The following is a 25,585-nucleotide window of genomic DNA, read 5'->3' on the forward strand; positions in this document are numbered from 1 at the left end:
TCCTATGGCTGTCTGTAAGAACAGGTACTCACACCAAGCACTTCATCAGATAGCTTGACTAAGCTGCAGAGGAACGTATGAAGATTCCAGAAGAAGTTTATTTTCAGGCTGAATTCTTGTATTATGCACAATAATAGAAGCAGCTGCAACAGGTGTAAAACGATTCTGAACCAGGGATTTACAGAGATGAACCTTGAATGATGGCTGACAAACACAAATTGGGGAAGAAGGATGGGGTTAATGAAATCAGAGCTGTGCTACAGATAGAGAGACAGGACAAACTTCTAAAGGCAAACTTCATTGCATAGCAGTGTAACAACAATAAAATGATAATAAAAACAGATTCCTCAGAAGGTGTTTATATTTATTAATCAGTGTATAAAGGTTGTTACACTAGCAACGCTTGTTTTACTCTGCCACTCCTTTGACAAAAAAAATCATATAGAAGTTGTAAAAATAAAGTAATTGCAGGGAAAACCTAACTCGTATTTTATTTGATCCTTCACAGAAATTTATGGTGAGCACTTCACAGACGTTCTGACGCTCAGTAAAGTCTCTTTGGCTTCTCAAGCTGATTGGGAAAGACTGAGAAACCAATGAAACTTGATATTTTTAGAATCCATTTCATTCTTATAGGGGTATCCTTTTGGACAATGTCATCCTGTACTAAAATGGGTCACAATTAGGGATGAGGGAACCGGAGCTGGAAAGTTCGGGGTAAGTACCAGACACGTAGCGTCCGGAACCGAACCCTGAACACAGACTTTTTTCTGTGCGTCCGGTCTCCTGTTTGGTTCGGCAGTCTAATAAAGCTTATTAAAAGGCTGCAGTGTAGTGTATGGATAGGACCCAGCTGGAGTAAGGGACAGATTCTGACTGCGCACTCTGCAAAAAAGCTGCTGTGTGTACTCAGCAACCCAGATCTGTGATAGTACTGTGCATCTAAGCCGCTGTGTGTACTCTGCGCAAACGATATCTGTTATGAGTACTGTGCCAAAAGCCGCTGTGTGTACTCTGCAACCCCGCCTGTGGGAGTACTGTTCCTTTAATCCCCTGTGTGTACTCTGCACAAAACCCCCATCTGTGGGAGTACTCTTCCTTTACGCTACTGTGTGTACTCTGCATGTGTGTACTCTACTGCGTGTACTCTGCCTTTAGGCCACTGTGTGTACTCTGCCCTCCAGCCTGTGTGAGTACTCAGCCTTTAACCGCTGTGTGTACTCTTCCAACCCTCCGCCTGTGGGAGTACTGTTCCTTTAAGTCTCTGTATGTTTCCTAGCAGAGGTGTATCTAGCGTTTCTGGCACCCGGGGCAAGAATTCATTTTGGCTGCGCCCCCCCCCCCCCAAGGACATATGCCCCCCGTCAGCCCCATCATTGTCCTCTCCTCCTCCACCATCCCCATCATTGCTCTCTCCCCGTCAGCCCCATCATTGCCCTCTCCTCCCCCACACACACCATTCACTTCTCTGCACATTCCCCTGCAGCGCGATACACACACACCCAATACTGAGCCACACACACACATTCACACACAGTCACATACACACACACATATTCACACACACACACACACATTCACACACACACACATTCACACACACACTCACATACACACACATTCACACACACTCACATACACACACATTCACACACACCTCTCACCTCTCCTCGCGCTCTGCCGCAGCAGCTCCATCGCCTTCCTCTGACACAGCCGGCCGCTGAATGACGTCATCCAGCGGCGCGTCTGTGTGAGAGGAAGCAGGAAGACAGATCGCTGGGCAGCGGAGCTGCAGGGATTTCTCCCTGCCCGCCGCAGCCACTCTGCAGGGGATCCCCTCCCCATCTGCACACATTGGGAGCCGGCACTCTGCAGCTTCTCTGTGCTGGCTGTCAGTTTGACAGTCAGCACAGAGAACAGCTGACTCCCAGACCGGGGGCGGCAGAATGCAGCCGCCGGGGGAGACACTGCGGACCGCCGAATTAGGCGGCCCGACTGCGCCCCCCTGCCTGCTGGAAATAAATAATTGGTATTAGCCATTTTGTTGCCATTTCTATACCAAATAAATATTTTTTCTGGACCGATGTGTGTTTTTTTAGTAGTCTGGGAAATAATTAGCATCAGCAGTCTCGTTGCCATTTCTATACAAAAAAAGGTTGCACTCTATCATGCTAAATTATGTCAATGTGGAATATGTGAAATGTGAATAGCAATACGGCTATTAGCTTACTGACCGAGCACTCCGCCCCCCACCAGGTCGTGATTTTAATTACAGCAGGTCCCTACTTACCCATAAATGCAGGCATTGCTGACGGAGGTGTCCACATTCAGCCAGGAATTCAGACATCAGCCTTAGAGAGGTCAGGGACCCATCAGACTGAGACCACCTTGACGACGGTTGATGGGCAGATAATATTTGTCCAAATTTTATGCTAAGCGTCTCATATTTTTTCCTAATACTCCAAAGCCGTATTGCTATTCAAATTTCACATATTTCACATTGACATGCTTTAGCATGATAAAGTGCAACCTTTTTTGTATATTAAAACCTACAAGAGAAAAAAGTAAGCAAAAACCCTGATGTAACTAAGTAAAAAAGCAAAAGTGCATTTAAATAACAGAGTTTTTAGTAATACTGCTTTTTGATCTAGAGACTATATATAAGGCTTCCTGTTGTGAACTCCGTTTTCAGGCTCCCTCTTGTGGTCACAGATGGTATTGTGTGACTTTGGTTTTTTGGCTCCCCCTGGTGGTTTGGTTTATTATCCTGCGGGTCTGCTGGATCAGCTGCCTCGTTATTCACCAGGGAGGCTCCTATTTAGCTCTGCTTCACTTCCACTTGTTGCCGGCTGTCAATGTATTCAGTGCTATTCTGATTACTCCTGATTATCTCATTTTCTGCCTCTTCAGGATAAGCTAAGTTCTGTTTGAATATTTTTTGCTCATCTGCCTGCAATATGATTTCTGTGTATGATGAGTCTAGTCCAGCTTGCTACTATGTGATTTCTTTTTGCTGGTAAGCTCTGGGGTACAGAGTTGCTTCCCCGCACCGTTAGTTGGTGCGGGGGCTCGAGCAATCTCTGTGTGGATATTTTGAATAGGATTTTTAGGTAACGTTCCACGGCTGCCTATAGTTGTTTGCGGATAGGATCAGGTTGCGGTCAATCTAGTTACCACTTCCCCAGAGCTAGTAGTCTGTTCAGTTACTTAGCTAGTCCGACCTGCGATCCTTGCCACTAGGATCATAACAGTACAGCCGGCCTATAAAGTGTTAATTGCATGGCAGAAGCAGGAGAAAAGAAGCTTGGAGATTTTTTTTTTTTTTTTGCTGCCGTGTGTCTAGCTAATGTGTGTCTGGCTTCTCTCCTCCTCTTAATCTTGGTGTGGCTCTGAGTTCAGCTGCTGATATGGATATCCAGAGTTTAGCCTCCAGTGTGGATCATCTTGCTGCAAGGGTACAAAGTATTCAGGATTTTGTTGTGCACAGTCCTATGTCAGAGCCTAGAATACCTATTCCGGAGTTGTTTTCTGGAGATAGATCTAGGTTCCTGAATTTTAAGAACAATTGCAAGTTTTTTCTTTCTTTGAAACCTCGTTCCTCTGGGGATTCTGTTCAGCAAGTTAAGATTATTATTTCTTTCTTGCGTGGCGATCCTCAAGATTGGGCTTTCGCATTGGCTCCAGGGGATCCTGCATGCATTGCTCAGTGTGGATGCGTTTTTTCTGGCCCTTGGATTGCACTATGAGGAACCTAATCTGGAGAACCAGGCTGAAAAAGCGTTGTTGGCCCTCTCTCAGAGGCAAGATGATGCAGAGGTGTACTGCCAGAAATTTCGGAAATGGTCGGTGCTTACTCAATGGAATGAGTGTGCCCTGGCTGCAAATTTCAGAAAAGGTCTTCCTGAAGCCATTAAGAATGTCATGGTGGGGTTCCCTACGCCTGCAGGTCTGAATGAGTCAATGACTCTGGCCATTCAGATTGATCGGCGTTTGCGGGAGCGCAAACCTGCGCACCATTTGGCGGTGTCTTCTGAACAGACACCTGTGTAACAACTCTGCTGGCATCACGGCATGGCCTCGCATTTCTCACACTATCTTACCCACTGCTCCAGGCCATGATGTGGTTTCTGTTTCTTGCCAGCTCCATGTTCTGTGTCTCTGCTCTCTGCATGCTTCATAGTTCTGTGTATAGAGGGGCGGCGCCTGAACTCTCTGGTTCTTATAGGAATCAGGTGCATCTGTCCAATCTGTTCCTGACCAATTGCCAGGAGATCTCCAGTATTTAGTTCAGCTCCACCCAGTGGTCTGGGCCTGTGCAATGTGTTAGCTCAGTTAGTGTCTTGCTTCTGAGTTTGCCTGGCCTTGCTCTATATTACTCCCTCTCTGGAGGATTCTCTGCGTTATTTCCTTGGTCTTGTTGTCCGCCCACCAGGAGGCAGAATATCCTGGTCCCAGTGTCTTTGTCCTTGTGTCTTGTTCCATTGCCTTGTCTGCACTTAGTCTTACCTCGGTCTCCTAGTCTTTGGCTTCCTTCCCTGTTGTCTTTCCTTGTATTCTCAGTCTGCTTTCACTCCGCACTCTTGCAGCTCTGTCTGCTCTGAACCTTTGTTACTTTACCACTGCTCCTCACTTCTGCGTTTCTGCTCCTTTGTACTCTGCTTTTCTTCTGCTGTTGCAGTTATCCCTAGCTGCAGCTTCTCTCCACATTCTTTGTGGCTCAGCTCAGCTTTGCTGCAGAGACCCCTCCCGCAGCACCTCTCCGCTCCTTGCGGTTCTACCTAGCTCCGCTCCTTGCGGTTCTACCTAGCTCCGCTCCTTGTGGTTCTACCTGGCTCCGCTCCTTGCGGTTCTACCTGGCTCCGCTCCTTGCGGTTCTACCTGGCTCCGCTCCTTGCGGTTCTACCTGGCTCCGCTCCTTGCGGTTCTACCTGGCTCCGCTCCTTGCGGTTCTACCTGGCTCCGCTCCTTGCGGTTCTACTTGGCTCCGCCTCCAGCGCCTCCGCTCTTGGCTCCGCCTCCAGCGCCTCCGCTCTTGGCTCCGCCTCCAGCGCCTCCGCTCTTGGCTCCGCCTCCAGCGCCTCCGCTCTTGGCTCCGCTCTTGGCTCCGCCTCCAGCGCCTCAGCTCTTGGCTCCACCTCCTGCCTGTCTGCACTTGGCTCCGCCGCCAGCTCTTGGCTCCGCCTCCTGCCTGTCTGCACTTGGCTCCGCCGCCAGCTCTTGGCTCCGCCTCCTGCCTGTCTGCACTTGGCTCCGCCTCCAGCTCTTGGCTCCGCCTCCTGCCTGTCTGCACTTGGCTCCGCCTCCAGCTCTTGGCTCCGCCTCCTGCCTGTCTGCACTTGGCTCCGCCTCCTGCATTTCTGTTCTTGGCTCTAGCTCCTGTGCTTTCGCTCTGCATCCGCTCTTGCGGTCTTTATCTACTTATTCCTAGGTCCTCGTGTCTGAACAGGTTCTTACCCGTTCTACTTACCTGCCTGCAGACCGGTCCCTACCGGTTCTTCCAGTGTACCAGTCCTGTCCACCAGTCCTGCCAGAGAGCCAGCCGTGCCTGCCTGCCTACCAGAGAGCCAGCCGTGCCCGCCTGCCTGTGTTCCTGTTGTACCCGTCTGCCTGCCTATGTGCCATCCGTGCCCGCCTGCCTACCTGAGAGCCAGCCGTGCCCGCCTGCCTGTGTTCCTGTTGTACCCGTCTGCCTGCCTATGTGCCATCCGTGCCCGCTTGCTTGTCTATGTTCCGTTCCCCGGTGGGATCAGCAGCCACAACCAGACTCCACCCTGGAGTGGTACCTGGTAGCTTCCTATTGCACAAGTCTGACCTCACCATCAGAGGCTCCAGCGAACACCTAGGAAGCTACTTAGTTACGCCCCTTCCAGGGAGGTTTGGTCTGTGGCACAGTGGGGCCACACATACCCCCGCGTGCTCACGCCTTCCAGTCAGGGCGCGAGCGTGACAACCTGAGTCTATGCAATGTGATAGAATTCTGACCAGAAGTGAACGGCAAAATTATAGACGGCAAAATGGGTTGTGCTTTTACTGTGGTGACTCAGCTCATGTTATCTCAGCATGCTCTAAGCGCACAAAAAAGATTGATAAATCTGTCACCATCGGTACTTTACAGCCTAAGTTTATTTTGTCTGTTACCCTGATTTGTTCCTTGTCATCTTACCCGGTTATGGCTTTTGTGGATTCAGGTGCTGCCCTGAGTCTGATGGATTTGTCATTTGCCAGGCGCTGTGGTTTTGTTTTGGAGCCTTTAAAATTCCCTATTCCACTAAGGGGAATTGATGCTACACCATTGGCTATGAATAAACCTCAGTACTGGACACAAGTGACCATGTGCATGACTCCTGTTCATCAGGAGGTGATTCGCTTTCTTGTATTGCATAATTTGCATGATGTTGTCGTGTTGGGCCTGCCATGGTTGCAGACTCATAATCCAGTCCTGGATTGGAAAGCAATGTCTGTGTCAAGTTGGGGTTGTCAGGGAATTCATGGCGACGCTCCTGTGATGTCAATTGCTTCATCCACTCCTTCTGAGGTCCCTGCGTTTTTGTCAGACTACCAGGATGTATTTGATTAGCCCAAACTCAGTTCTCTACCTCCTCATAGGGATTGTGATTGTGCTATAAATTTGATTCCTGGTAGTAAGTTTCCTAAGGGACGACTTTTCAATTTGTCAGTGCCGGAGCATGCTGCTATGCGGAGTTATATAAAGGAGTCTTTGGAGAAAGGACTTATTCGCCCCTCCTCCTCCCCTCTGGGTGCGGGATTCTTTTTTGTGGCTAAGAAGGATGGTTCCCTGAGACCTTGTATTGATTATCGCCTTCTAAATAAAATCACGGTCAAATTTCAGTATCCTTTGCCATTGTTATCTGATCTGTTTGCTCGCATTAGGGGGTCTAGTTGGTTCACCAAGATAGATCTTCGTGGTGCGTATAACCTTGTGCGTATTAAGCAGGGTGATGAATGGAAAACTGCATTTAATACGCCCGAAGGCCATTTTGAGTACCTGGTGATGCCTTTTGGACTTTCTAACGCTCCTTCTGTCTTTCAGTCCTTTATGCACGACATCTTCCGCGAATATCTGGATAAATTTATGATTGTGTATCTGGATGATATTCTGTTTTTTTCGGATGATTGGGAGTCCCATGTTAAGCAGGTCAGGATGGTGTTTCAGGTCCTGCGTGCCAATGCTTTATTTGTGAAGGGCTCAAAATGTCTTTTTGGAGTCCAGAAGGTCTCTTTTTTGGGTTTCATTTTTTCTCCTTCTGCTATTGAGATGGACCCAGTCAAGGTTCAGGCTATTCATGACTGGACTCAGCCTACATCTGTTAAGAGTCTTCAGAAGTTCTTGGGTTTTGCTAATTTTTACCGTCGCTTCATCGCTAATTTTTCTGGTGTTGTTAAGCCATTGACGGATTTGACCAAGAAGGGTTCTGATGTTACTAATTGGTCTCCTGCGGCTGTGCAGGCCTTTCGGGAGCTGAAGCACCGGTTTTCTTCGGCTCCGGTTTTATGTCAGCCAGACGTCTCCCTTCCTTTCCAGGTCGAGGTTGATGCTTCTGAGATTGGAGCGGGGGCTGTTTTGTCGCAGAGAAGCTCTGATGGCTCTGTGATGAAGCCATGTGCTTTCTTTTCAAGAAAGTTTTCGCCTGCCGAGCGGAATTATGATGTTGGTAATCGGGAGTTGTTGGCTATGAAGTGGGCATTTGAGGAGTGGCGACATTGGCTCGAGGGAGCTAAGCATCGTGTGGTGGTCTTGACTGATCACAAGAATTTGATTTATCTCGAGTCGGCCAAGCGGCTGAATCCTAGACAGGCTCGTTGGTCGTTGTTTTTCTCTCGTTTTGATTTCGTGGTCTCATACCTGCCTGGTTCGAAGAATGTGAAGGTTGATGCTCTTTCTAGGAGTTTTGTGCCTGACTCTCCTGGTGATTCAGAGCCAGCTGGTATCCTCAGAGAAGGGGTGATTTTGTCTGCCATCTCCCCAGATTTGCGAAGAGTGCTGCAGGAGTTTCAGGCGGATAGACCTGACCGTTGTCCACCGGAGAGACTGTTTGTCCCGGATAGATGGACCAGCAGAGTTATTTCCGAGGTTCATTCTTCAGTGTTGGCAGGCCATCCTGGGATTTTTGGTACCAGAGATTTGGTGGCTAGGTCCTTCTGGTGGCCTTCCTTGTCGCGGGATGTGCGTTCCTTTGTGCAGTCTTGTGGAATTTGTGCTCGGGCTAAGCCTTGCTGTTCTCGTGCCAGTGGCTTGTTGTTGCCTTTGCCTGTCCCGAAGAGGCCTTGGACGCACATTTCCATGGATTTTATTTCAGATCTCCCGGTCTCTCAGAGAATGTCGGTCATTTGAGTGGTGTGTGATCGTTTTTCTAAAATGGTCCATTTGGTGCCCTTGCCTAAGTTGCCTTCCTCCTCCGAGTTGGTTCCTCTGTTTTTTCAAAATGTGGTTCGTTTGCACGGGATCCCTGAAAATATTGTTTCCGACAGAGGATCCCAGTTTGTGTCTAGATTTTGGCGGACCTTTTGTGCTAAGATGGGCATTAATTTGTCTTTTTCGTCGGCCTTCTATCCTCAGACGAATGGCCAAACCGAGCGCACTAATCAGACTTTGGAAACCTATTTAAGATGTTTTGTTTCTGCTGATCAGGACGACTGGGTGACTTTTTTGCCATTGGCCGAGTTTGCCCTTAATAATCGGGCTAGTTCTGCTACTTTGGTTTCGCCTTTTTTTTGTAATTCAGGGTTTCATCCTCGTTTTTCCTCGGGTCAGGTGGAGTCTTCTGACTTTCCTGGAGTGGATGTTGTGGTGGATAGGTTGCATCAGATTTGGAATCATGTGGTGGACAATTTGAAGCTGTCACAAGAGAAGGCTCAGCGCTTTGCCAACCGCTGTCGCTGTGTGGGTCCCCGACTTCGCGTTGGGGATTTGGTGTGGTTGTCTTCTCGCTTTGTTCCTATGAAGGTCTCCTCTCCTAAGTTTAAGCCTCGGTTTATCGGTCCTTATAAGATTTTGGAAGTCCTTAACCCTGTGTCATTTCGTTTGGACCTCCCGGCATCGTTTGCTATTCATAATGTGTTCCATCGGTCGTTGTTGCGGAGGTATGTGGTGGCTGTGGTTCCTTCGGTTGAGCCTCCTGCCCCTGTGCTGGTTGAGGGAGAATTGGAATACGTGGTGGAGAAGATCTTGGATTCTCGTATTTCTAGACGGAGGCTTCAGTATTTGGTTAAGTGGAAAGGCTATGGTCAGGAGGATAATTCCTGGGTTGTCGCCTCTGATGTTCATGCGGCCGATTTGGTTCGTGCCTTCCATGTGGCTCCCCCTGATCGCCCTGGGGGTTTTGATGAGGGTTCAGTGACCCCTCCTTAAGGGGGGGGGGTACTGTTGTGAACTCCGTTTTCAGGCTCCCTCTTGTGGTCACAGATGGTATTGTGTGACTTTGGTTTTTTGGCTCCCCCTGGTGGTTTGGTTTATTATCCTGCGGGTCTGCTGGATCAGCTGCCTCGTTATTCACCAGGGAGGCTCCTATTTAGCTCTGCTTCACTTCCACTTGTTGCCGGCTGTCAATGTATTCAGTGCTATTCTGATTACTCCTGATTATCTCGTTTTCTGCCTCTTCAGGATAAGCTAAGTTCTGTTTGAATATTTTTTGCTCATCTGCCTGCAATATGATTTCTGTACAAACACAGTCCCATACTATTCTTGATGGGGCAAAGAAGAGATCCCACAAGTACCATATAAATTCATGTTTATTAGTAAATAATAAAATGAAACAATAGATAAATCCAACCAATACATAAGATACCATATAAGGAACGCCACGAAACAACAGGAATATGGGTATACCTAAATGTGTACAGCAACCTTCTGCATGCAACATAAGCTAGAAGATGACAACGTATATCCTAGTCAACAACATGCTGACACTATACCCACTATATAGTGCAGAGAAACTGGGCGGCATAGATGTCAATACTCAAAATCCTAAACCATAGAAATTGTAATATATACTAGGGCTTCCTCTGACAATAAATGCGTGCCACAATGGGCATAGTATACAGAGCCCAATAGTCAAAATAGGAGTAGGTGAGTAAGCAATCAAAGATGTATAATATTACCTGCCGCACAGTTTCTCCCGGGCGTCCCTTCACCCCGACGCGCGTTTCGCCGCCAGCTTCTTCCGGGGGCGTGTCGGGGTGAAGGAGAGCCGAGTTTTTAAACAAGAGGTATCCAATCAGCGGCCCGCAGTGTAGGTCCCTATCGCAGATGACACCGGCGCATCGCGCGTCCGCCCTCCTCCGATGACATCACTTCCTGCCGACGCTCAATGGCACGCAAGCCAAAAGGCTGCGTGTCAGTGTATGAGCGTCACAGGAAGCGACGGAGGATCGGGACAGCGCTCATGCGCACAATCAGCTGCGACTAGACTGCAATAAAGGCCGGACCACGTATGTGGAAAAGTAACATGAAGCGCAATATAGCAAATAGAGGCATTAACTGGCAGTTATATATAGAATAAATACACATATACAATAAATACATGAATAAAGTGCATAATAAAGTGCATAATGCATAAATAACAACAAATACCTATATAGAAAATACATATATATAATACATAGATATAAATACATAAATAAAGTGCCTAAAATATTAATTACATCATTTTAACCATCCCATAATGGATGTAATAATTTATTAAAGTGCTTGGTGATGATTGTACAGTGAAATATATATTAAAGTGCTTGGTGATGATTGTACAGTGAAATATATATATATCATAAATACAAAACAAATATCAATCTATATATAATACTATAAAGTGCTAACATTGAACCACTACCATAACCTACAGTATAATGTATATACTGCCATATATTATAACATAACCCCAACTATAAAGCTAAAATGGCCTATGATTATATATATAGTAAGATGACATGAAAGGATGAGGACTTCTTCTTCATAAACTATGGTTGTAGTCCACCAACTTCCATACATATCCACATACGACAGTGCTAATAGAAAACTCCCAAGATCTAAACTGAAAGAATAAAAACAGTTAAAATACAAATACAAAACAATGTAAACCCAGCAACCCTCACCCCTAAAAAAGAAAACCTCTTATAAAAATGCTGAAAAGCCCATGTTTTCATTTAGACCTCTGGGACTCATTGTCCCTAGGCGATGAATCCACCGACATTCCAGTTGGGCTAAGACCCTGCCCAAATCACCCCCTCTGATACCCATGTGTAATTGGTCAATAGCCCTGAACATCAAGCCTTTGGGGTTACATCCATGGTACTTTTTGAAATGTCTAGGTAGCGTTTTTAAACTAGACTCATCTTTTACCAGGGCCGCTTTTTCAATATCTAGTATGTGTTCCCTAACTCTGATCTTAAATTCTCTAGTGGTAAGGCCCACATAAACCTTCCCACAGGGACACTCGGCGTGATAAATCACTCCTTTAGAAGAGCACGTAAGATGTTTCCTTATTTGAAAAGTGCGAGACCCATCCGCATTTTTGAAATTTTTGGTCCTTGTCAGATTTAAACACGCCTTACAAAGGCCACATGGGAAGAATCCCCACACCTCAGAATTCATGTTATGCCTCCTAGAGACTTCATAGTGACTGTGCACCAAGAGGTCTCTAAGGTTGGCTGACCGACGGGCTACATATTGGGGGGATGAAGGCAAGATTTGTTTCAATGCGGGATCGGTGAGTAAAACTCCCCAATGCTTTCCAATAATAGTTCTAAGGTTATTCCATTCTCCGTTGTATGAGGAGATGAATCGTACCTGTGATTTATCCTCGTTGGTACTGATCTTTTTCCCACTGTATAACAGTTGATTTCTTGTTGTAGATGACGCTCTTCTATAACCTCTTCGGATCATCCTGCGGCTATAGCCACGGTCTTCAAACCTCCTTGTAAGGTTTGAAGAATCTGTTCGGATTCAACAGCATTTGAGAGACAATGCCAAGATCTTACAAGGAGGTTTGAAGACCGTGGCTATAGCCGCAGGATGATCCGAAGAGGTTATAGAAGAGCGTCATCTACAACAAGAAATCAACTGTTATACAGTGGGAAAAAGATCAGTACCAACGAGGATAAATCACAGGTACGATTCATCTCCTCATACAACGGAGAATGGAATAACCTTAGAACTATTATTGGAAAGCATTGGGGAGTTTTACTCACCGATCCCGCATTGAAACAAATCTTGCCTTCATCCCCCCAATATGTAGCCCGTCGGTCAGCCAACCTTAGAGACCTCTTGGTGCACAGTCACTATGAAGTCTCTAGGAGGCATAACATGAATTCTGAGGTGTGGGGATTCTTCCCATGTGGCCTTTGTAAGGCGTGTTTAAATCTGACAAGGACCAAAAATTTCAAAAATGCGGATGGGTCTCGCACTTTTCAAATAAGGAAACATCTTACGTGCTCTTCTAAAGGAGTGATTTATCACGCCGAGTGTCCCTGTGGGAAGGTTTATGTGGGCCTTACCACTAGAGAATTTAAGATCAGAGTTAGGGAACACATACTAGATATTGAAAAAGCGGCCCTGGTAAAAGATGAGTCTAGTTTAAAAACGCTACCTAGACATTTCAAAAAGTACCATGGATGTAACCCCAAAGGCTTGATGTTCAGGGCTATTGACCAATTACACATGGGTATCAGAGGGGGTGATTTGGGCAGGGTCTTAGCCCAACTGGAATGTCGGTGGATTCATCGCCTAGGGACAATGAGTCCCAGAGGTCTAAATGAAAACATGGGCTTTTCAGCATTTTTATAAGAGGTTTTCTTTTTTAGGGGTGAGGGTTGCTGGGTTTACATTGTTTTGTATTTGTATTTTAACTGTTTTTATTCTTTCAGTTTAGATCTTGGGAGTTTTCTATTAGCACTGTCGTATGTGGATATGTATGGAAGTTGGTGGACTACAACCATAGTTTATGAAGAAGAAGTCCTCATCCTTTCATGTCATCTTACTATATATATAATCATAGGCCATTTTAGCTTTATAGTTGGGGTTATGTTATAATATATGGAAGTATATACATTATACTGTAGGTTATGGTAGTGGTTCAATGTTAGCACTTTATAGTATTATATATAGATTGATATTTGTTTTGTATTTATGATATATATATATTTCACTGTACAATCATCACCAAGCACTTTAATATATATTTCACTGTACAATCATCACCAAGCACTTTAATAAATTATTACATCCATTATGGGATGGTTAAAATGATGTAATTAATATTTTAGGCACTTTATTTATGTATTTATATCTATGTATTATATATATGTATTTTCTATATAGGTATTTGTTGTTATTTATGCATTATGCACTTTATTATGCACTTTATTCATGTATTTATTGTATATGTGTATTTATTCTATATATAACTGCCAGTTAATGCCTCTATTTGCTATATTGCGCTTCATGTTACTTTTCCACATACGTGGTCCGGCCTTTATTGCAGTCTAGTCGCAGCTGATTGTGCGCATGAGCGCTGTCCCGATCCTCCGTCGCTTCCTGTGACGCTCATACACTGACACGCAGCCTTTTGGCTTGCGTGCCATTGAGCGTCGGCAGGAAGTGATGTCATCGGAGGAGGGCGGACGCGCGATGCACCGGTGTCATCTGCGATAGGGACCTACACTGCGGGCCGCTGATTGGATACCTCTTGTTTAAAAACTCGGCTCTCCTTCACCCCGACACGCCCCCGGAAGAAGCTGGCGGCGAAACGCGCGTCGGGGTGAAGGGACGCCTGTTATGACCCCAGTGGACAGGGTCTCAGAGGAACGTGTAAGTCTGCAAGATACAAAAATCCAGCTCATAGGGCTGTGGTAACTGGGTTGACCAAATAGCTACTCCTAACGCCAACACTAGAAGTAGCCGGGGATCATGCCTACGGTGATCGCTAGATGACTCGCGCCAGCCGGAGAATCTAACTACCCCTAGGAGAAGAAAACAAAGACCTCTCTTGCCTCCAGAGAAAGGGACCCCAAAGCAAGATACAAGCCCCCCACAAATAATAACGGTGAGGTAAGAGGAAATGACAAACACAGAAATGAACCAGGTTCAGCAAAGAGAGGCCAGCTTACTAATAGCAGAATAAAGCAAGATAACTTATCTGGTCAACAAAAACCCTATAAAAATCCACGCTGGAGATTCAAGAACCCCCGAACCGTCTAACGGTCCGGGGGGAGAACACCAGCCCCCTAGAGCTTCCAGCAAAGGTCAGGATACAGATAGGAACAAGCTGGACAAAAATACCAAACAAAACAAAAGCAAAAAGCAAAGAAGCAGACTTAGCTTGAAAAACAGGAACCAGGATCAGAGGACAAGAGCACAGCAGATTAGCTCTGATTTCAACGATGCCAGGCATTGAACTGAAGGTCCAGGGAGCTTATATAGCAACGCCCCTGAACTAACGGCCCAGGTGAGGATATAGGAAAAGACAGACGCTCCAGAGTCAAATCACTAATGACCACTAGAGGGAGCAAAAAGCAAAATCACAACAGTACCCCCCCCTTAGTGAGGGGTCACCGAACCCTCACCACGACCACCAGGGCGATCAGGATGAGCGGCATGAAAGGCACGAACTAAATCGGCCGCATGAACATCAGAGGCGACCACCCAGGAATTATCTTACTGACCATAGCCCTTCCACTTGACCAGGTACTGAAGCCTCCGCCTGGAGAGACGAGAATCCAAGATCTTCTCCACCACGTACTCCAACTCGCCCTCAACCAACACCGGAGCAGGAGGCTCAGCAGAAGGAACCACAGGCACAACGTACCGCCGCAACAAGGACCTATGAAACACGTTGTGGATAGCAAACGACACAGGTAGATCCAGGCGAAAGGATACAGGATTAAGAATTTCCAATATCTTGTAAGGACCAATAAAACGAGGTTTAAATTTGGGAGAGGAAACCTTCATAGGAACAAAGCGGGAAGAAAGCCACACCAAATCCCCAACACGTAGTCGGGGACCCACACCGCGGCGGCGGCTGGCAAAGCGCTGAGCCCTCTCCTGTGACAACTTCAAGTTGTCCACCACAAGATTCCAGATTCGCTGCAACCTATCCACCACAGAATCCACCCCAGGGCAGTCAGAAGGTTCCACATGACCCGAAGAAAAACGAGGGTGGAAACCAGAGTTGCAGAAAAACGGCGAAACCAAGGTGGCGGAACTAGCCCGATTATTAAGGGCAAACTCAGCTAACGGCAAGAAGGTCACCCAATCGTCCTGATCAGCAGAGACAAAACACCTCAAATAAGCCTCCAAAGTCTGATTAGTTCGCTCCGTCTGTCCATTAGTCTGAGGATGGAAAGCAGACGAAAATGACAAGTCAATGCCCATCCTACTACAAAAGGATCGCCAGAATCTGGAAACGAACTGGGATCCTCTGTCTGACACAATATTCTCAGGGATGCCGTGCAAACGAACCACGTTCTGGAAAAACACAGGAACCAGATCGGAAGAGGAAGGCAGTTTAGGCAAAGGAACCAAATGGACCATCTTGGAGAAGCGATCACATATCACCCAGATAACAGACATGCCCTGAGACACCGGAAGATCAGAAATGAAATCCATGGAGATATGTGTCCAAGGTCTCTTAGGGACAGGCAAGGGCAAGAGCAACCCGCTGGCACGAGAACAGCAAGGCTTAGCTCGAGCACAAGTCCCACAGGACTGTACAAATGACCGCACATCCCTAGACAAGGAAGGCCACCAAAAGGATCTGGCCACCAGATCTCTGGTGCCAAAAATTCCTGGGTGACCTGCCAACACCGAGGAATGAACCTCGGAAATGACTCTGCTGGTCCACTTATCAGGCACAAACAGTCTGTCAGGTGGACAAGAATCAGGCCTATCAGCCTGAAATCTCTGCAACACACGTCGCAGATCAGGAGAAATAGCTGACAAGATAATACCATCCTTAAGAATACCAACAGGTTCAGCGACTCCAGGAGCATCAGGCACAAAGCTCCTGGAAAGAGCATCGGCCTTCACATTCTTTGAACCTGGTAAATACGAGACAACAAAGTCAAAACGGGAGAAAAACAATGACCAGCGGGCCTGTCTAGGATTCAGGCGTTTAGCAGACTCGAGATACATCAGATTTTTGTGATCAGTCAAGACCACCACACGATGCTTAGCACCCTCGAGCCAATGACGCCACTCCTCAAATGCCCATTTCATGGCCAACAACTCCCGATTGCCCACATCATAATTTCGCTCCGCAGGCGAAAACTTCCTAGAGAAAAAGGCGCAAGGTCTCATAACAGAGCAACCAGGGCCTCTCTGCGACAAAACGGCCCCTGCTCCAATCTCTGAAGCATCCACCTCAACTTGAAAGGGAAGCGAGACATCAGGCTGGCACAAAACAGGCGCCGAAGTAAACCGACGTTTCAACTCCTGGAAAGCCTCCACGGCAGCAGGAGCCCAATTAACCACATCGGAGCCCTTCTTGGTCATATCCGTCAAAGGTTTCACAATGCTAGAAAAGTTAGCGATAAAACGACGGTAGAAGTTAGCGAAACCCAAGAACTTCTGAAGACTCTTAACTGACGAGGGCTGAGTCCAATCAAGAATAGCTCGGACCTTGACTGGGTCCATCTCCACAGCAGAAGGGGAAAAAATGAACCCCAAAAAGGGAACCTTCTGTACACCAAAAAGACACTTTGAGCCCTTGACAAACAAAGAATTTTCACGCAAAATTTTAAAGACCATCCTGACCTGCTCCACATGCGAGTCCCAATTATCAGAAAAAACCAGAATATCATCCAGATAAACGATCAGAAATTTATCCAGATAGTTCCGGAAAATGTCATGCATAAAGGACTGAAAAACTGAAGGGGCATTAGAGAGCCCAAAAGGCATCACCAAGTACTCAAAATGACCTTCGGGCGTATTGAATGCGGTTTTCCATTCATCCCCTTGCTTAATGCGCACAAGGTTGTACGCACCACGAATGTCTATCTTGGTAAACCACTTGGCACCTTTAATCCGGGCAAACAAGTCAGACAACAGCGGCAAAGGATACTGAAATTTGACAGTGATCTTATTTAAAAGCCGATAGTCAATACAAGGCCTCAAAGATCCGTCCTTTTTAGCCACAAAAAAGAATCCCGCACCAAGAGGGGAAGAAGACGGACGGATGTGTCCTTTCTCCAGAGACTCCTTGATATATGAACGCATAGCGGTATGTTCAGGTATCGACAGATTAAACAGTCTTCCCTTAGGAAATTTACTGCCTGGAATCAAATCTATTGCACAGTCACATTCCCTATGAGGAGGCAATGCACTGGACCTGGACTCGCTAAAGACATCCTGATAATCAGACAAGTACTCCGGAACTTCCGAAGGCGTAGAAGAAGCAATAGACACAGGCAGGGAATCCTCATGAATACCACGACAGCCCCAACTAGACACTGACATAGCCTTCCAGTCAAGGACTGGATTATGGGTCTGTAACCATGGCAGCCCCAAAACAACCAAATCATGCATTTTATGTAGAACGAGAAAACGTATCACCTCGCGGTGTTCAGGAGTCATGCACATGGTAACCTGTGTCCAATACTGCGGCTTATTTTCTGCCAATGGCGTAGCATCAATACCCCTAAGAGGGATAGGATTTTCTAATGGTTCAAGAATAAAACCACAGCGCTTAGCAAATGAGAGATCCATAAGACTCAGGGCAGCACCTGAATCTACAAACGCCATGACAGGATAAGATGACAGTGAGCAAATCAAAGTTACAGACAGAATAAACTTAGGATGCAAATTACCAACGGTGACAGGACTAACAACCTTAGATATACGTTTAGAGCATGCTGAGATAACATGTGTAGAATCACCACAGTAGTAGCACAAGCCATTCCGGCGTCTATGAATTTTCCTCTCATTTCTAGTCAGGATTCTATCACATTGCATCAAATCAGGTGCCTGTTCAGACAACACCATGAGGGAATTTGCGGTTTTTCTATCACATTGCATCACATCAGGTGTCTGTTCAGACAACAACATGAGGGAATTTGCGGTTTTGCGCTCCCGCAACCGCCGGTCAATTTGAATAGCCAGGGACATGGTATCATTCAGACCTGTGGGAATGGGAAAACCCACCATAACATTCTTAATGGCCTCAGAAAGGCCATTTCTAAAATTAGCGGCCAGTGCACACTCGTTCCAATGTGTCAGCACGGACCATTTCCGAAATTTTTGGCAATACACCTCAGCCTCGTCCTGGCCCTGAGACATAGCCAGCAAGGCTTTCTCTGCCTGAATCTCAAGATTGGGTTCCTCATAAAGTAAACCGAGCGCCAGAAAAAACGCATCAATATCAGCCAATGCCGGATCTCCTGGCGCCAACGAAAAAGCCCAATCCTGAGGGTCACCCCGTAAGAATGAAATAACAATTTTTACTTGTTGAGCAGAGTCTCCAGACGAACAAGGTTTCAGGGACAAAAATAATTTACAATTATTCCTGAAATTCCTAAACTTAAATCGGTCTCCTGAAAACAGTTCAGGAATCGGAATCTTGGGTTCAGACCTAGGATTTCTGGTAACATAATCTTGTATACCCTGCACACGAGCGGCAAGCTGGTCCACACTTGTAATCAAGGTCTGGACATTCATGTCTGCAGCAAGCTTAAGCCACTCTGAGGTAAAGGGGAAAAGAAAAAAAAAAAATGAGAGAGGGAAAAAAAAAAACTCAAAATTTTCTTTCTTATAATCCCACTTCTGCAATGCATTAAACATTTAATACTGGCCTGGCATACTGTTATGACCCCAGTGGACAGGGTCTCAGAGGAACGTGTAAGTCTGCAAGATACAAAAATCCAGCTCATAGGGCTGTGGTAACTGGGTTGACCAAATAGCTACTCCTAACGCCAACACTAGAAGTAGCCGGGGATCATGCCTACGGTGATCGCTAGATGACTCGCGCCAGCCGGAGAATCTAACTACCCCTAGGAGAAGAAAACAAAGACCTCTCTTGCCTCCAGAGAAAGGGACCCCAAAGCAAGATACAAGCCCCCCACAAATAATAACGGTGAGGTAAGAGGAAATGACAAACACAGAAATGAACCAGGTTCAGCAAAGAGAGGCCAGCTTACTAATAGCAGAATAAAGCAAGATAACTTATCTGGTCAACAAAAACCCTATAAAAATCCACGCTGGAGATTCAAGAACCCCCAAACCGTCTAACGGTCCGGGGGGAGAACACCAGCCCCCTAGAGCTTCCAGCAAAGGTCAGGATACAGATAGGAACAAGCTGGACAAAAATACCAAACAAAACAAAAGCAAAAAGCAAAGAAGCAGACTTAGCTTGAAAAACAGGAACCAGGATCAGAGGACAAGAGCACAGCAGATTAGCTCTGATTTCAACGATGCCAGGCATTGAACTGAAGGTCCAGGGAGCTTATATAGCAACGCCCCTGAACTAACGGCCCAGGTGAGGATATAGGAAAAGACAGACGCTCCAGAGTCAAATCACTAATGACCACTAGAGGGAGCAAAAAGCAAAATCACAACAGACGCCCGGGAGAAACTGTGCGGCAGGTAATATTATACATCTTTGATTGCTTACTCACCTACTCCTATTTTGACTATTGGGCTCTGTATACTATGCCCATTGTGGCACGCATTTATTGTCAGAGGAAGCCCTAGTATATATTACAATTTCTATGGTTTAGGATTTTGAGTATTGACATCTATGCCGCCCAGTTTCTCTGCACTATATAGTGGGTATAGTGTCAGCATGTTGTTGACTAGGATATACGTTGTCATCTTCTAGCTTATGTTGCATGCAGAAGGTTGCTGTACACATATAGGTATACCCATATTCCTGTTGTTTCGTGGCGTTCCTTATATGGTATCTTATGTATTGGTTGGATTTATCTATTGTTTCATTTTATTATTTACTAATAAACATGAATTTATATGGTACTTGTGGGATCTCTTCTTTGCCCCATCAAGAATAGTATGGGACTGTGTTTGTAGTGTAGTTGAAGTGCCCCATGTTATATTTGGACATTAGTGATTTACTAATATGATTTCTGTGTATGATGAGTCTAGTCCAGCTTGCTACTATGTGATTTCTTTTTGCTGGTAAGCTCTGGGGTACAGAGTTGCTTCCCCGCACCGTTAGTTGGTGTGGGGGCTCGAGCAATCTCTGCGTGGATATTTTGAATAGGATTTTTAGGTAACGTTCCACGGCTGCCTATAGTTGTTTGCGAATAGGATCAGGTTGCGGTCAATCTAGTTACCACTTCCCCAGAGCTAGTAGTCTGTTCAGTTACTTAGCTAGTCCGACCTGTGATCCTTGCCACTAGGATCATAACAGCTTCCCCAGTCTGGTGTTCTACTGGTTGGGCCCAGTCCTGTTGTCTGCTCTTATTCACACTGAGGTCAACATTGACACATGGTAAGGTTTTAATATTAGACATGTCCCGATCAGAGTTACCTTGACGCGGTGGGATGGCTTTTGTGCTATTTTTTTTTTAATCAAAAACAGTATTAGTAAAAACTCTGTGTTATTTAAATGCACTTTTGCTTTTTTACTTAGTTACATCAGGGTTTTTGCTTACTTTTTTCTCTTGTAGGTTTTAATGTTTTGTGGCCAATGTGAACAACCTCTGCATGTGTACCAACTCAAGTTAAGCTCATTTTTTGTGTTTGTGTCTTTTTTGTATATTGTATATGGAGGTAGCTCCTCCTGGTATGCACCTATTCACACTAGTCAGTATGTGCCAGTCAGTTTTCTGTCCTTCGTTGCCATTTCTAGGCCAAAGAATTAATTTTCCTAAACCGGTGTGTGTTTTATAGCAGTCTGGGAAATAAATAATTGGCATCAGCCGTCTTGTTGTGAATGTTCCCTGTTCCTCCTCTTCCTCCTGTGCCACCACCTCATCCATCATTGCCTGAAACTTTATTTTTCTAGGTGGCATAGAAGTTGGAAAGTAACAGTCATGATGGTGTCATCAGCGCTGGCCATGTTCGTGTAGTAATCAAAGCAGCACAACACTGCACACACATCCCGCATGGAGGCCTACTCGTTGACCTTGAAGTGGTGTTGCGGAGAGCGACTCACCCGTGTGTGCTGCAGCTCAAACTCTACTATTGTGTGCTGCTGCTGCACACAGTCTCTCCAGCATATGCAAGATGGAGTTCCACCTTGTGGGTACTGTTGTGAATTCTGCTTTTGGGCTCCCTCCGGTGGTTGTAGGTGGTAATGCAGTTGCCCCTGAGTTGCAGTCCTGGTCAGGTGTATCTGCTGATTGCAGTTCTGACTGGGGTATTTAGGCGTGCAGGATTCATTAGTCCTTGCCAGTTGTCCATGGTTGTTGGGAGGTTTTGGTCCTGGTTTGGTTCCTTCTGCCAAATCAGCAAAGATAAGTGTCTGGTTTTGTTTTTGTGGCACACATGCTGTGTGCTTAATAATTCTGTGCCATTCAGTGTTTTTTGTCCAGCTTAGATTGTGTCAGTATTTTCTCAGTCTTGTTGGATTCTCTGGAGTGGCAGATATACATTCCATGTCTTTAGTTAGATTGTGGAACTTTTTGTATTATCTGCTATGGATATTTTTGGAAGGGTTTTAATACTGACCGCTTAGTATTCTGTCCTATCTTTCCCTATTTAGCTAGAGTGGCCTCTTTTGCTGAATCCTGTTTTCTGACTGCGTGTGTCTTTCCTCTCCTACTCACAGTCAATATTCGTGGGGGGCTGCCTATCCTTTGGGGTTCTGCTCTGAGGCAAGGTAGTATTCCTATTTCTATCTATAGGGGTATTTAGTCCTCCGGCTGTGTCGAGGTGTCTAGGGTTTGTTAGGCACACCCCACGGCTACTTCTAGTTGCGGTGTTAGTTCAGGTTTTGCGGTCAGTACAGTTTCCACCTACTCCAGAGAAAGTTCATGCGGCTCCAAAGTCACCAGATCATAACAGTACAACTGGCCCACTATGAGTTAAATGCATCTCAGAAGAAGGGAAGAAAGGTGTTGAGTCATTTTTTGTTCTGCAGTTTGCTTTGCCCTTTCTTCCCTCTTTTTCTCTGGGTGGCTAAGGAGTCTTGTGTTAGCATGGATGTTCAGGAATTAGCTTCTCGTGTAGACCAGCTTGCTGCTAGGGTACAGGGAATTTCTGATTATATTGTTCAGACTCCTGTTTTAGAGCCGAAGATTCCTACTCCTGATTTGTTTTTTGGTGACAGGTCTAAATTTTTGAGTTTTAAAAACAACTGTAAACTGTTTTTTGCTTTGAGACCTTGATCCTCTGGGGATTCTATTCAGCAGGTTAAAATCGTAATTTCCCTGCTGCGTGGTGATCCACAGGATTGGGCATTTTCCCTGGAATCTGGGAATCTGGCTTTGCTTAATGTAGATTCCTTTTTTCAGGCTTTAGGACTATTATATGATCAACCTAATTCTGTGGATCAAGCGGAGAAAACCTTGTTGGCCCTATCTCAGGGTCAAGAGGCGGCAGAATTGTATTGTCAGAAATTTAGAAAATGGTCTGTGTTGACTAAATGGAATGATGATGCTTTGGCTGCAATTTTCAGAAAGGGTCTTTCTGAATCCGTTAAAGATGTTATGGTGGGGTTTCCCATGCCTGTCGGTCTGAGTGATTCTATGTCTTTGGCCATTCAGATTGATCGGCGCTTGCGGGAGCGCAGAACTGTGCGCGCTGTGGCGTTGTCCTCAGAGCAGAGTCCTGAGCCAATGCAGTGTGATAGGATTCTGTCTAGGACAGAACGACAAGGACTCAGACGTCAGAATAGGTTGTGTTATTATTGTGGCGACGCTTCTCATGTCATTTCAGTCTGCCCTAAACGGACAAAGAGGATCGCTAGTTCATTTACCATCAGTACTGTACAACCTAAATTTCTGTTATCGGTGTCCTTGATCTGCTCATTGTCATCATTTTCTGTCTTGGCGTTTGTGGATTCAGGCGCCGCTTTGAACTTAATGGACCTTGAGTTTGCCAGGCGTTGTGGTTTCCCCTTGCAGAACCTTATTCCTTTAAGGGGCATCTGTTGTGATCCGCTTTTTGGCTCCCCTGGTGGTGGCTGGTGGCACTGGAGACTTGTGTGTGCTTTTCTGCCTCAGCTCACCTGCTTCCATCAGTTTTGGGAGTTCCCTATTTAGCCTTGCTCTCCAGTCACTTCCTTGCCGGTCATCATTGTAACCTGAGTCTTTCAGTTGCATGTTCCTGCTACTAGTCTGCTGATCAGCTAAGTGGACTCTTGTCCTTATTGTTTTGTTTTTCTTGTCCAGTTTACAGTTTTGTCATTTCCTGTTACTGGAAGCTCTTGTGGACTGAAATTGCCACTCCTGTGTCATGAGTTGACACAGGAGTCTTAAAGTAATTTCAGGATGGGTTTTTGAAAGGGTTTTTCAGCTGACCGTGAAGTCCTCTTTTGTATCCATCCTCTATCTAGTAAGTGGACCTCGCTTTGCTAAATCTACCTTCATACTGTGTATGTCTTTTCCTCTGAACTCACCGTCAATATACGTGGGGGCTACTATCATCTTTGGGGAATTTCTCTAGAGGTAAGCCAGGTCTGTTCCTTCCTCTTCCAGGCGTAGTTAGTTCTCCGGCTGGCGCATGGCATCTAGGCAGCCGTAGGAATGCTTCCTGGCTACTGTTAGTTGTGTGGTAGATTTAGGTCACGGTCAGCTTGAGTTTCCATCACCCGAGAGCTAGTCTGTTATTTTTGTGTTTCTGATGTTCCCATGCCATTGGGGAATCATGACAGTATGACCGGCCAACAAAGTGTTAATTGTTTGGGCTGAAGCTGGAGAAAAAGAAGTGTTGAAGGGAAATTTTTTTTTTTTTTTCTTTCCCTCAGAGTTTTGCTGCCTAGCCCTTAATTGCTGTCTAGCTGCTTCTTACCTCCTCTTAACCCTTGAATGGCTCTGACCTTAGCTGTTTAACATGGATGTTCAGAGTTTGGCTGCAGGTTTAAATAATCTTGCTACGAAGGTTCAGAATTTACAAGATTATGTTATACGTACTCCTATTTCTGAACCTAAGATTCCTACACCAGAGGTATTTTCCGGAGATAGATCTCGGTTTCTGAATTTCAAATGTAATTGTAAATTATTCCTTTCTCTCAGACCTCACTCCTCTGGAGATCCTGTTCAGCAGGTTAAGATTGTGATTTCTTTGCTGCGAGGTGACCCTCAAAATTGGGCATTTTCATTGACACCAGGGGATCCTGCGTTGCTCAATGTGGATGCGTTTTTTCTGGCTTTAGGGTTGCTGTATGAGGAACCTAATTTGGAGATTCAAGCTGAAAAAGCTTTAATAGCCCTGTCTCAAGGGCAAGATGAAGCTGAGATATACTGCCAAAAATTTCGTAAATGGTCTGTGCTTACTCAGTGGAATGAGTGTGCCCTAGCGGCAAATTTCAGAGAGGGCCTTTCTGATGCCGTTAAGGATGTCATGGTGGGGTTTCCTACGCCCACAGGTCTGAATGAGTCCATGACAATGGCGATTCAGATTGATCGGCGTTTGCGGGAGCGCAAACCCGTGCACCATTTGGCGGTATCTTCTGAAGGGACGCCAGAGAAAATGCAATGTGACAGAATTCTGTCAAGAAGCGAGCGGCAGAATTATAGGCGCAAAAATGGCTTGTGCTTCTACTGTGGTGATTCCGCGCATGTTATATCAGCATGCTCTAAATGTACTAGGAAGGTTGACAAGTCTGTTTCTATTGGCACTTTACAGTCTAAATTTCTTCTGTCTGTAACTCTGATTTGTTCATTATCAGTTATTACCATGGATGCCTATGTGGACTCTGGCGCCGCTCTGAGTCTCATGGATTGGTCCTTCGCCAGTCGCTGTGGGTTTGATTTGGAGCCTCTGGAAGTCCCTATACCTCTGAAGGGTATTGATTCTACACCTCTGGCTTGTAATAGACCACAGTTCTGGACGCAAGTGACTATGCGTATGACTCCAGACCATCAGGAGATGATTCGCTTCCTCGTGTTGTATAATTTACATGATGTTTTAGTGCTTGGATTACCATGGTTACAATCTCTTAACCCAGTACTGGACTGGAAAACTATGTCTGTGTTAAGCTGGGGATGTCGGGGGGCTCATGGGGACATACCTTTGGTTCCTATCTCGTCATCTATTCCCTCTGAGATTCCTGCATTTTTGTCGGATTTTGGGGATATTTTTGAAGAGCCTAAAATTGGTTCTTTCCTTCCCCACAGAGAGTGTGATTGTGCCATAGATCTGATTCCAGGCAGTAAATTTCCAAAGGGTCGTTTGTTTAACCTATCTGTACCTGAGCATGCTGCCATGCGAGAATATGTTAAGGAGTCCCTGGAAAAGGGACATATTCGTCCTTCTTCATCACCTTTAGGAGCTGGGTTTTTCTTTGTCTCTAAAAAGGATGGCTCGCTGAGGCCTTGTATTGATATCGACTCCTGAATAAAATTACTGTCAAATATCAGTATCCGTTGCCGCTGCTTACTGATTTGTTTGCTCGCATAAGGGGGGCTAAGTGGTTCTCCAAGATTGATCTCCGTGGGGCGTATAATTTGGTGCGAATTA

Source organism: Ranitomeya variabilis, chromosome 1 (assembly GCF_051348905.1).
Source record: "Ranitomeya variabilis isolate aRanVar5 chromosome 1, aRanVar5.hap1, whole genome shotgun sequence".
NCBI classification, from domain to species: Eukaryota; Metazoa; Chordata; class Amphibia; order Anura; family Dendrobatidae; genus Ranitomeya; species Ranitomeya variabilis.